Below are 12,699 nucleotides of genomic sequence, written 5' to 3'. Positions count from 1 at the left end.
GACATAACTAAGTATTGGGAGATTAATATGATGAAGATAGACCCGGGGGGCCATAGGTTTCACTAGTGGCTTCTCTCGAGAGCATAAGTATTCTACGGTGGGTGAATAAATTACTGTTGAGCAATTGACAGAATTGAGCATAGTTATGAGAATATCTAGGTATGATCATGTATATAGGCATCACGTCTGAGACAAGTAGACCGACTCCTGCCTGCCACTACTACTATTACTCCACTCATCGACCGCTATCCAGCATGCATCTAGAGTATTAAGTTAATGAAAACAGAGTAACGCCTTAAGCAAGATGACATGATGTAGAGGGATAAAATCATGCAATATGATGAAAACCCCATCTTGTTTTCCTCGATGGCAACAATACAATACGTGCCTTGCTGCCCCTAATGTCACTGGGAAAGGACACCGCAAGATTGAACCCAAAGCTAAGCACTTCTCCCATTGCAAGAAAGATCAATCTAGTAGGCCAAACCAAACTGATAATTCGAAGAGACTTGCAAAGATAACCAATCATACATAAAAGAATTCAGAGAAGATTCAAATATTGTTCATAGACAGACTTGATCATAAACCCACAATTCATCGGTCTCAACAAACACACCGCAAAAATAAGATTACATCGAATAGATCTCCACAAGAGAGGGGGAGAACATTGTATTGAGATCCAAAAAGAGATAAGAAGCCATCTAGCTACTAACTATGGACCCGCAGGTCTGAGGTAAACTACTCACACTTCATCGGAGGGGCTATGGTGTTGATGTAGAAGCCCTCCGTGATCGATGCCCCCTTCGGCGGAGCTCCGAAATAGGCCCCAAGATGGGATCTCGTGGCTACAGAAAGTTGCGGCGGTGGAATTAGGGTTTTGGCTCCGTCTAATATCGTTTGGGGGTATGTAGGTATATATAGGAGGAAGGAGTACGTCGGTGGAGCAACAGGGGGCCCACGAGGGTGGAGGGCGCGCTTAGGGGGGGTAGGTGTGCCCCTTCCTCGTGGCCTCCTCTTTTGTTTCTTGACGTAGGGTCCAAGTCCCCTGGATCACGTTCGGTGAGAAAATCACGTTCCGAAAGGTTTCATTCCGTTTGGACTCCGTTTGATATTCCTTTTCTTCGAAACCCTGAAATAGGCAAAAACAACAATTTTGGGCTGGGCCTCCGGTTAATAGGTTAGTCCCAAAAATAATATAAAAGTGGATAATAAAGCCCAATAATGTCCAAAAGATTAGATAATATAGCATGGAGCAATCAAAAATTATAGATACGTTGGAGACGTATCAATATATTCTAAAGGGGTACATATTCCCAACGGCCTCATCACTGTCTTGCTGAAGTTACACTAGCCGGGGTTGTACTGTCCGGATCCAGTTAGGCACCCGGACCGTCGGGTTTTGGCCACGAGCTAGGACCACTGCGAAGCGGCCCTCCACGCGGACCATGAGACCCATGCCAAGGCCGTGATCACTACTTTCTGGGTGAGTTCTCTTCAGAAGCACAAGTCCATTCTAGTTTCATGAATGATTTAACTCATGTTTTCTTCCATTCTTGTTTCATGCATGATTGTAGAAATTCTATCGAGTTCTTCCAGAGCACAAGGCCAGAGCGGACCAGATCGTGTTGCGCCAATGCAAGAAGAAGGCCCGCCAGATGCAGTACGAGGTGCGCTATGTGCCCATCTCGACATACTATCATGACGCTCTTGGTGTGAAGATGACCAAGGAAGAAGCACGAAGGATGGGCATTACCTTGGAGAGGCACGAGTACTTGGCGGTAAGTATAAAAGATTTTTCATTATGCTTTCATTACCTTGTCGTACATTTCACCGTTTCATGTTGACATGCCATTATGCTTTCATTATGTAGGTGTGTCCAAATTGGTGTTATCAAAAAGACGAGTCCTGGGCGGCATTGGTGGATCTTTGGTGTGATGAGGATGGGGCCTGGGCGGCTACGAGAATCAAAAACAAGGCTAACCGAGGGAATGAGGGAGTATATGCTCAGGGAAACCGAAACCACTTTCTCCACAAAAGGCACTTAATGTATGACTAACCCCATTAAACATTCTTCTTCTTCTATTTACCATCACTTTCTTATGTATGACTAACCTATGTTTGGTGGTGCAGGAGGAGAAACTGAAGCGGCCGCTCTCACACATGCAGGCGTGGGAGATCGCCCATACGCGGAAGGACTCCAAGCCTGGTGAGCCCAAGTACTACGGCAAGAAGACCGCACAGAGGAAGAAGGCCTACTCCGATGGGTATCTGAGGTTACATCCTAACACACCCGACCCCATTGCGACGGATCTGGATGAGAGGGTGGTGGTGGGCATGGGGCCCAAGGAGCACGGTCGGGAGGCGGTTCTCGATGCTGTGATCACTCCTACTATCTCCTACACACAGCTCCGTCGGATCGACCCGAGCCTGAGCCAGCGCACTAGCACGCCCATGACCAGCGCACAGTCACAGTCCCTCTTTCAGGAGCGGCAACCTGTAAATATTTTCCCTCTTATCTTCATTGCTCACTTTATTTTCCGCATTTAGTAGTCTTATGAGTTCCATCATGTCATACTGTAGGCCTACATGGAGTACACACGCCAGCAGACCATGGCGTGGCACGCGGCCCTCCACGCATACCATGAGCTGAACAATCTCCAGATGCAGTATGCTCTTCAGCAAATGGCGGCCGGCAGGGTTCCTCAATTGCAACCGGCAGCATCTCCTCCACCAGAACCAAGGTTGCTTACCATTGAGGAGTTTGTCGCACAGAACGCTGGCCCCTCGCCGGTTAGTTCATCCCCAATCTATTCACTCAAAGCATATCATGCCTTTCAACACAGTCATATATCCCGTTAATATGTCTTTTCAACATCCAGGGAACCGGTGGATCAAGCGTTGGCGGTGGTCTTCGCAGCACTCCCGAGTCACGGACCCCGACCACTCCGATCCACGGAGGCGGAGGCGGAGGTGGAGGCGGTCTTGTCGGTAGCGCTGCCACTAGCAGTGACGACCTAGGATTCGGCGGTCTTGGTGGTGATGATACTTAATTATATGCTTGTGATGTTTCTCATTGTTGTTTGTGAGATTCTTATATGCTTGATGGTGATGATACTTATGATGTGTGATGATGAATTTGTTGTGTGATGCTACTGGGCCAGCTGTTATGTGATGCATATATTTGTTGTGTGATGCTGTATATATTCAAATGAATTGAGCTGAAACAAAAAAGAAAAAGAAAAAAACAGACAGAAACTATGCCGACGGCTAGGCCGTCGGCATAGAGCTGGGGTAAGCTCCCAATGGGTGACACGTGGCAGGCCAATGCCGACGGCCAAGCTGTCGGCATAGATTCAAACTAAGCCGACGGCTAGGCCATCGGCATAGACCTGCAGCGTGAGCTTCCAATGGCTGACACGTGGCAGGCCTATGCCGACGGCCTAGCCGTCGGCATAGTTTCAAACTAAGCCGACGGCTAGGCCGTCGTCATAGACCTGCCCCAGGGGTGACGCCTGCTCTCCACGTGGCACGTGTATGCCGACAGCCCAGCCGTCGGTTCAGTTGGAAACTAAGCCGACGGCTAGGTCGTCGGCATAGACATGCCACGTGGCGAGCAGGCGTTGGTCAGCACTTGACGGCGGCCGCCGTTAGGTGATAACGTTGTCGACGGCCAGGGCCGTCGACATAGTTGTACGGACACCGTTGGGATAGGACCTATGCCGACGGCCTTCCTGGCTACGCCGACGGATATTATGCCGACGGCCTTCCTGGCTACGCCGACGGATATTATGCCGACGGCCCTATGCCGACGGGGGCCGTCGGCATAGGCCTGTCCCGACGGCCAGTCAAGGCTATGCCAACGGACCTGGCCGTCGGCATAGGGCGCGATTCCGGTAGTGAGTGTACCTGTTTGCGGTGAATACTGCGAATTATACTGGTGTGTTATGGAGGCGAACTTTTGGTCTATGGGACATATGTCCCCAATATCCTCTTCGTCAGTAAGTGCATCACGATGTGTAGCTAAAGTAGCGTTTCTGTCAATACGGTGTGGACTTAAAGTTGGATAAAGGCATATACACATGCAGAACAGTCAAGTACGAGGCCTGGAATAGGATTGTACAGCATCCAGAGCAGGGTCCTGACGCGGTTTGCCTCCTGTATGGTTAAGTGCTGTATAGCTGGGACACACAAACTCTGTGCACGCCCGATGTCTCTGTCAGAGCAGTGGGAGAAACTGCACTTTGTTAGTAGTCGGACAAACTACACTTTGTTAGCACCCATCATGTTTCTGCCTGCGTTTCAGAAAGGTAAATCCTTTGGGAAATTGTCTTATTTTAAACATCCAAAGGACTGGAACTTTCCAAAAATGATACATGTAATAACATGATGTCATGATGGAAAAAAAATTTAAATATTTTTGTGGAAAATAATAGAAACAAGACCTCTCTTGCACACATGCTGTTAACGTGTATATGTAATCACTATATTTACTATTAAAAGGATAACCCCCCCAGTGTTTAGTTGGGTCAGTAATAAAATGAAAGGATAGTAAATTCTAGTGGTTGGTTGGTCATCATTTATGGAGCGTCGGTGGAATTGTTGGGGTAAAGCTACAGCGAGCATTGAGTCCATCCATTATTCTGAACAGAGTCCTCCTCCCAAGTTAAGCAAACAGCCACTCTGTGACTAAGGCAGAAGAAGGAAGCTCAAAGTGCTGGATGCAATGGCGGAACTGTCTGCATCAAAGGTCAGAAATTTCTTTCTTGTTGATTTGGCCATTAGACATGATTACAAACATAGCTCGGTTTCTTGAGTAACATGTTGAAAAAATTACCAGGATGTGGTAGAGCCTCCTAGATCTGCAGAGGAGCCCGATAAGAGAGCTTTGATCACTGGGGATGGGTTGAGTAGTTGTCACCCGATAGATCTTGTTAAGGATTCTTGCCCACTAGAAGAGTCTGCAAGCAGTAAAGCAGCCTGCTGTGGAACTGGTAACAGAGGTAAAGAACAAATCAGATACAGGCCATTGGATCTGCACAAATTGTATCATGCACTTCCTATAGAGCAACATGTCTTAAACTCTTAATAAGAAAGATAGGACTTGAAGGAATAGACTGGGTTAACAAGCTAGTGCACACTGACCTAAATCATTCAGCTTAGTTGATGCTGAATGTCATGCCTGAGGACCGTTCTCTGAGAATTGGCGTGGCTGATTGTGACATAGTTCATACTACATGGGCTGCAGCTGTGCTAACATCATTGGAAACAGGATGGGTGGGTCATTAACTATTCCAGTTTCTGATGGTGTTCCAATGGCTAGTGAAATAAAGACTGAAGCATACTGAAAGTACCTGATGTATCTGAAGAAATAATTGTTTCTGAACTTGCTGCCCTGCTATTGGAAGAAACTAAGAAGGTCTTGAAGTTAAAAGATGATGATGCTGCCAGAACACGGAGAGCATTCGCAATGCTTTACCTTTCAATTGCACTGGGTCTTGGGGAAAAGAAAAGCAGTATCAACAGGAGTTCTTATATGATGGTGATAATGCATGCCGATTTGATATTTGAAGAACTTGCACATCAGTCAAAATGTAGGATTGAAAGATCAATGAAGTTACATGGAGAACTGATGAATGAAAATTGCCTCACTGAAGAAAGGAAGAAAAAACTTATTCAGACAGATAAATCAGTGGAGAAATTGATGTTGACAATTGGCACTGTCAAGGTTCTGCGTTACACTCAAAAAAATGAGGTGGAGGGAGGTGATCTGTTAAATGAAACTGTTTCTTGTCTGGACTTGTTTTAGGAGTACAAAAACTATGGGAACTATTACATAAACTTATAATCGATAAAATATATAGTTTTTGTGTTGACTTGTTTTAGGAGTACAAAAACTATGGGAACAATGAGTGAGGTTTATATTGACCTGACACGGGGACGTAGTCTTGCAGGAGCGCTCGAGCATATGAAGAAGGTGTCAGATGCTGCAAATTGTGGACGGTGAAGAGAGAGGTAGCGAGGGTGAGGAGAAATTTAGGGTTCTTACTGGAGCAGTGCGGGGAGGCTGTGTTTTGTTCTGCTGGGTACGTAAGTGCAGCGATGGAAATTATTTGTCTCTCCTCTGGACATGAGCAGTAAATCATGTCTCAATTAATCATATCCATTAATCCTTTAGCCTGACGAGCAATTAGGCACTACATAAACTACTAATCCCACTAATCTACTATGTCACTGTATCATTGACGTGGTAAAAGTACAAATAAAGAAAAACAATCATCCCAAAAGCATATGAACAGTCCCAGTCAAGGGGGCAGACGCGCTTTGTTTACTGCTGTCCTCCGACATGAGCAGTATGCAAGTGAGAGGTGGGTGCGGAGGAAGTAGCTGGTTCAATGCGAGTGGGACAGCAGGAGGAACAGGCCCTACGGAATCAAATACAAAGAGCTGCTGGTACAGATAAAGGTGTAATACAAAACGAGACCATGCAATATACTAATAGGCCAATGTGGATGACCGGTGAGATTTCAGGGACAGATGTCCCCAAGAACCATTGGATATTTCCCGGTGTGTTATATGATATGTAGAAGAAGCACCCAGACTATAATTCCATGAATGAAACTAGCAGAGAGCGTCAATTACCAAACTAGCAGAGAAAAAAACAGGAAGTGGCACGATGTCCGCACTATACAGCCTCTCATGATTATAATTCATGTGTAACAAATAATGAATCAAAATATGGAGCTGCAAAGCTCAGCCCACAGTGGACATCTTAAACACGTTTTGCCAGATAAGCTCTGTAATACTGAATTCCAGACGTGAGCCACACAACAGGCACTTGCTACATTTTAGAGACAAGAAAATGGTAAGAACGTAAGCAGAATATGAGTTAATGCCAAATACCGTAATATGGAGTCTCTCGATGTTGGGAAAGCATCTGAGGAATGTTGGCACTATCTTAGGGCCTGTTCTGATCTCCTCCCGCTCCACGCTTCACCAAATTCTGGAGCGGAGCGGAGCGGAGCGGAGCCGAACGAAATATCCCCGAGAAGCTGGCTTCGAGAAGTAGCGATCGATTGTAGTGTAAAAATCTGGAGTGAGCAAGACCCAGCTCCACAGAAACCAGAATCTGGAGTTCCCCTATATTACAGCTGAAATGCCACCGCCAAAGATAACGGTTCGGTGAGCCACGCAAAAGAAACGATTCAGCCCTCGATAGCCACGCATCGCTAGGAAATTTTTTTAAGGCAAACCAACAAAGCTTTATTCACCCGTCACACAGTTTACATGGATGAACAAAAGATCCCCAGGGTAACCTAACCATACATGGCGGCCAACCCCAAGCGTTAACGCATGCTTTGCTAGTTTGTGAGCCTCGACATTCGAGGTTCTAAATTCATGGCTAAAAAAATAGGAAACTAAAGAAGTAGCTTCTGCCTTAATTTCCAACACAATTGCCGCATAAGATGAGGCAGTTCCTCCCTTGATGGCTTCGACGGCCTACTTGCAATCGGATGCCACATGAACTTGCTGAATGTACAGGTCATTAGCCAGTGCTAACGCCTCTTTGATCGCTAGAGTTTCCAGAACTTCGGGATCATCAATATTTCTGAAAATTACCACATAAGCTCCCTAAAAGATGCCTTCTAAGTTACGCGCAACAGCGCTCACAGCCCCAAAACCTCCCACTCTAGGAGTAGCTGCGTCGACATTGATCTTCACATGTCCAGTCGTCGGAGGGATCCAGGAATTAGGTCGGATCTTCACATGTCCAGTCGTCGGAGGGATCCAGGAATTAGGTCGTGCCTCCTGAGGTGCCGGTCTTAGTACAGGCTTCTTCAACGCTTGTAGTTCAGAGAGGTAAGTTGTGATAAAGCTATGAGCCGCAAAAGGTGTTTGGAAGATTCCCTTGTGGATTACCTTGCGACGTGCACGCCAGATCGCCCACATGGTGACTATCAGTTCCGTGAAGTCTTCGGCTGGTAGTGATTCACTCATAGTAAAAAGCCAGCTCTTCGTGTTGTCATCTCTATTCGCGCACATGTTGTGATGGCCTGGCTCATTAGGGATGATAGACTACTCATATCAATAAGGAAGTCCTTCTTTTCCGGGAGCCCATTTGGACAGAACTCCAAAGTTAAGCGTGCTCAGCTTGGAGTAGTGTCAGGATGGGTGACCGACCGGGAAGTTGCTCCCGGGTGCGCATGAGTGAGGACAAAGTGCACAGAAAAGACTAGTATTGATCCGTGGGGCCAGTCTAGATCCCTCTAGGAGTAACGACCACCGGCGGAGTATTGATCTGTGGGGCCAGTCTAGATCCCGCCAGGAGTAACGACCACCGGCGGGTGTGTCCGGGGCGTTACAAGTTGGTATCAGAGCCGACCCTCGCTGTTACACGGATGGTTGCGGACAGGTGCGTGGTCATGTTGTTCATGACATTTGTGACCCGTCGTGGCACACGGCATGGCACATGTACTAGAGTGGAAGCACAGACGTATGTGCCAAGAGGGAACGTTCCTATGGCCCAACGAGGACGTCGGTTCCTCTGAGTGGGGGTGTATGTGATGGCCTGGCTCATTAGGGATGATAGACTACTCATATCAATAAGGAAGTCCTTCTTTTCCTGGAGCCCATTTGGACAGAACTCCAAAGTTAAGCGTGCTCAGCTTGGAGTAGTGTCAGGATGGGTGACCGACCGGGAAGTTGCTCCCGGGTGCGCATGAGTGAGGACAAAGTGCACATAAAAGACTAATATTGATCTGTGGGGGCAGTCTAGATCCCGCCAGAAGTAACGACCACCGGCGGGTGTGTCCGTGGCGTTACACATGTGTTGAACCAGCTCCTCTTTGCTTAAGGCCGACACACTTCTCGCCATGTTGCACTCAAGCAACGAGTGTCTCCAATTATCTTCAACTCCGCACAGTGCGCACACATGAGTAGACGCCATATTACGGTGATGTAGGACGTCACCCGTCGGCAGCGAGTGTTGAGCCATGGAACTTGCATAGACCACATTGAGTACCATCCCTTCTTCTTGATGGCAGTGTTAGAAGCATTATGCCCCTCCTCCAACCATGCCTCTCTGCTCGCCTTGATGCGTGAGATCATCCTGTATGCCGAAGAAACAGAGAACTGGCCTCAAGGATCCTCTGACCATGCCCAAAAATCACTAACCTATCTCGTGCATAGAGGGATCTTGAGGATTGTTTCAGCATCCAGTGGCACGAACACATCCCGCACTAGATCTTCTCTCCATGAAGTCGTGGTGGCGTTGATAAGTTGTGAAACAAGTTGCGGAGGGTTAGCAACCCTTGAAGAAAGAGACCTCATCAGCCTGTCCCTGGGCAGCCAATTATGCTCCCAAATATGTGTTGTGGTTCCGTCTCCTATCCTCCGAATAATTCCGTTCAACATGGTGTCCCGCCCGTCCACAATAGAACTCCAAATCTGCGATGGTGATGATCCAAGTTCAGCTTCAACAATAGTGGTGTTCAGGAAGTAGATTGCCTTCAGTATACGCGCACTCAAGGACTCTGGGTTTTGAAGTAGCCGCCAAGCTTGCCGAGACAACAGGGCTAGGTTGAGAAGTTCCATGTCCCTAAAGCCTAGACCACCCAAGTTTTTAGGATTAGTCATAATATCCCAAGATACCCAACACGGCTTTCTTTTTCCACGTTTGCTGCCCCACCAGAATTGATGAATGAGAGAAGTTATGCTCTCACAAAGACCCCTTGGCAATCTAAAGCAAGACATTGAAAATACCGGAATAGCTTGTGCTACTGATTTAATCAAAACCTCCTTCCCAGAGGCAAACAAGAGCTTCTCCATCCATCCCTTGATCCTTTCCCATACCCTATCACGAAGGTATTTGAAGGTGCCATTCTTTGACTGACCAACCTCCGTCGGCATCCCTAGATACCTTTCACTCAAGGTCTCGTTTTGCACATTAAGGACATCCTTTACTTCCTGTCTCTCAAAGACAGGGCACCCCTTGCTGAAGAAAATAGATGATTTTTCATTGTTTACCTTCTGTCCCGACGCTCCACAATAAATATCCAACAGGTTTGAAACCCTGGTTGCACCCTCCACACTAGACTTAAAAAGCAGCAGGTTGTCATCCGCAAACAAAAGGTGGTTAACAGCAGGAGCTGTCGGTGCCACCTTGACGCCACTAAGCATTGATGACTGAGAATTAGATTTTAAAAGGCATGAAAGGCCCTCCGCTGCTAGCAAGAATAGATAGGGGGAGATGGTATCTCCCTGTCGTATACCTCTTGTAGGTTTGAACTGTTCCAGCTTCTCTTCATTGAATAAGACCGAAAAAGATACGGACCTGACCATAGACATCACCACATCAACCCAAGCTGGGGCAAAACCCAGTTTCACCATGATCGCCTGTAAATAATCCCACTCAAGCTTGTCGTAGGCCTTCATCATATCCAGCTTCAAGGCACAAAGTCCGGAAGTTTTTGATCTATTCCACTTGATGAAATGCAGACACTCATAGGCACATATAATGTTGTCAGTAATAAGCCTTCCAGGTACAATATGGTCCCCTCGACAGCCGTATTGGGGTTGTTCCAGTCGACCCAATATGGTCCTAGATAGCCCATCAACTTCTCCCAGCCCAAAATCGCGATGGGAAGCTGATTTAGTTGCCGAACGAAACGAGATCGCTCGGTGGAGTGAGAAGCCAAGAAGAGAAGCTGGATTTGGGAAGTTCTGTGAAGTTGGAGGAGATCCGAACAGGCCCTTAATGTCACTGTGAACCCCGAAACGCACATGTAAATTCAGAATTTTGACGCTTGTGACCATGGCCCTTCTGCTCACCTTTATCCCAGCCTGAAATTTACCCAATTCAGGAATGAAGGTTACAAAATGAGCCTTGTACCTCCCCATCTGTCATATACATTTGATAAAATTATAACTTGGACAAGAGAAGGGGGTGTACCATGATCATAGTGTCTCGAATTTCCAAAACATGTTTTTTGGGTCCAAAAATCCGAATGTGTGCAGCTTGGGGGCGTGGCCAATCCTGATGCTGGTACCCAGCAGCCTGTCAAAGTTCCAAGGGCCATTCAAGATGAGCCGCTCGAGGCGTGGAGCATCCACCACCGTGATGTGCTCCGTATTCGAGCTGCCGATTTGCACGCACCGTAGACTCTGGCTGGCGAGACGGAGACACAGCGCTTCCATGTATCCGTGGATGTTGAGGATCTCCAAGACGGGGCTCCTCATGAGAACGCAGCAGATGCCGAGCTCATGGAGGTGGGGAAAGGACGCGCCATGCAGGCCGGCAGGGTCCGGTAACTTCCGGACGCCGAGGTAGAGGTGTGTGAGGGTGGTGATGCTGAAGAGCGTGGCAGGGAGGGGCATGGCGCGTGGCCACGGGCGGTTTACGAGGACGAGATCTTGGACGGCCTTGGCGGTGAGGAGCTGGAGCCGGCGCGAGCTGGGCGCGGTAGGCGCTCATGTGGCTGCACACGAGGTGGACGCAGTGGAAGGGCCCCGGGTGCGATTCGAGGATGTGGGAGATGGCGGCGGTGACGACCGGCGAGTCGGCGGGCGTGGGCGGCTAGCGGTGGCCCTTGCGGAGGAGGTGGGTGTCACTGAGGACGAGGGGCGTGGAGAGCCAGAGCGCGCGCCAATGGGAGGAGAGCACGGTGGTGCGCGCGGCGTCCTTGGCGGGCAGGCGGTAGACGATGGTGCGGAGGAGCTCGTCGGGGAGGAGGCTGATGCGGTTCACGCCGTCGGAGGCGGCGACGAAAGCGGTGAGCCGCCCCTTGCTGCTGACCGGCCGGCGGGGGAGGAGGGAGTAGATGTACGTCAGCATCTCCTCCGTGGCCGCATCCAGCTCATGAGGGTCACGACCCCTCCGCCGCGCTGCATCCGCCGTCGCCGGATCCACGTTGGTGAATGGCCTCGGGTCGGCCATGGTCAGACGGCGGCGCCGGTAGATGAGCCGGCGAGGGTTTGGGGATTCAGTGGAGTAGACTGTGGCCGATGGTAGGCTCTACTTTGTATACTAGGTGATACCCCAAACGTTGTTGCGGGAATGTTTTGTAATATATTCAATTAAAATTGATTGTATGAAACATGAATATTTAGAGTAATAATATGAGAACTAAAACTGAAAATAAATATGATTTGTGGTGTTTGATTATTGTATAATGTAAATATCATAATAGAATGTAAATTCTCATGCATGTTTGCATGATGAGGTGCCTCCATATTATGCATGATTGCATGTCGTGATGCAGCTTTCTCCATGCATGTTGAATGATGAGGTGACATACTTGCATGTTCATAGAAATAGTCTAGTGGGGACTAGCTATTTAGATATAGAAGATAAAGATGTTGGGCCAAAGCCCGACACACGTTTGCTTGCACGCCCATGAGACTTCCGAGTCACTTATTTCTGCCATCCCTCTTTCTCAAAAAATAAATTAAGAATTAAGCCATCCCTAAAAAACAACTTATTTCAGCCTAATGACTACTAAAAACAGCCAGCCTAATGATGCTAAAGAAACTTATTTCAGCCTAATTTCCCTAAAAAAAACTTATTTCAACTAATGAAGGATGACAATGTCTCAGTGGATGAGCCGATGAGAGATGACACATATTATATTTATTACTACAAATAGTGAAGGATGACAATGTCAATATTTGTGTTATTCAACTGCAACAAAGATAACATTTATC

At 47.8% G+C, this 12,699-nt stretch overlaps 1 pseudogene; it reads right to left on the bottom strand.

The window, feature by feature from the left end:
- Positions 1-11,056: 11,056 nt before the first annotated feature.
- LOC125534825 lies at positions 11,057-11,932 on the bottom strand (annotated as a pseudogene).
- Positions 11,933-12,699: the final 767 nt, after the last annotated feature.

This window comes from Triticum urartu, chromosome 2 (genome assembly GCF_003073215.2).
Source record: "Triticum urartu cultivar G1812 chromosome 2, Tu2.1, whole genome shotgun sequence".
NCBI lineage: Eukaryota > Viridiplantae > Streptophyta > Magnoliopsida > Poales > Poaceae > Triticum > Triticum urartu.
This window is presented reverse-complemented; position numbering and strand designations above follow the sequence as displayed.